The following is an 842-nucleotide window of genomic DNA, read 5'->3' as shown; positions in this document are numbered from 1 at the left end:
GTGAACTTCCTGATGTTCAAGTTGGTTTTAGAAAAGGCAGAGGAACCAGAGATCAAATTGCCAACATCCACTGGATCATAGAAAAAGCAAGAGAGTTCCAGAAAAACACCTATTTCTGCTTTATTGACTATGCCAAAGCCTTTGACTGTGTGGATCACAATAAACTGTGGAAAATTCTTCAAGAGATGGGAATACCAGACCACCTGATCTGCCTCTTGAGAAATTTCTATGCAGGTCAGGAAGCAACAGTTAGAACTGGACATGGAACAACAGACTGGTTCCAAATAGGAAAAGGAATTCGTCAAGGCTGTATATTGTCACCCTGTTCATTTAACTTATATGTAGAGTACATCATGAGAAACGCTGGACTGGAAGAAACACAAGCTGGAATCAAGATTGCCGGGAGAAATATCAATAACCTCAGATATGCAGATGACACCACCCTTATGGCAGAAAGTGAAGAGGAACCCAAAAGCCTCTTGATGAAAGTGAAAGAGGAGAGTGAAAAAGTTGGCTTAAAGCTCAACATTCAGAAAACTAAGGTCATGGCATCTGGTCCCACCACTTCATGGGAAATAGATGGGGAAACAGTGGAAACAGTGTCAGACTTTATTTTTCTGGGCTCCAAAATCACTATAGATGGTGACTGCAGCCATGAAATTAAAAGACACTTACTCCTTGGAAGGAAAGTTATGACCAACCTAGATAGCATATTCAAAAGCAGAGACATTACTTTGCCAACAAAGGTCCGTCTAGTCAAGGCTATGGTTTTTCCTGTGGTCATGTATGGATGTGAGAGTTGGACTGTGAAGAAGGCTGAGCGCTGAAGAATTGATGCTTTT

The sequence above is a fragment of the Bison bison genome, unplaced genomic scaffold, assembly GCF_000754665.1.
Source record: "Bison bison bison isolate TAMUID 2011002044 unplaced genomic scaffold, Bison_UMD1.0 scf7180017864172, whole genome shotgun sequence".
Taxonomy (NCBI): Eukaryota; Metazoa; Chordata; class Mammalia; order Artiodactyla; family Bovidae; genus Bison; species Bison bison.
Note: the sequence above shows the minus strand (reverse complement) of the source record.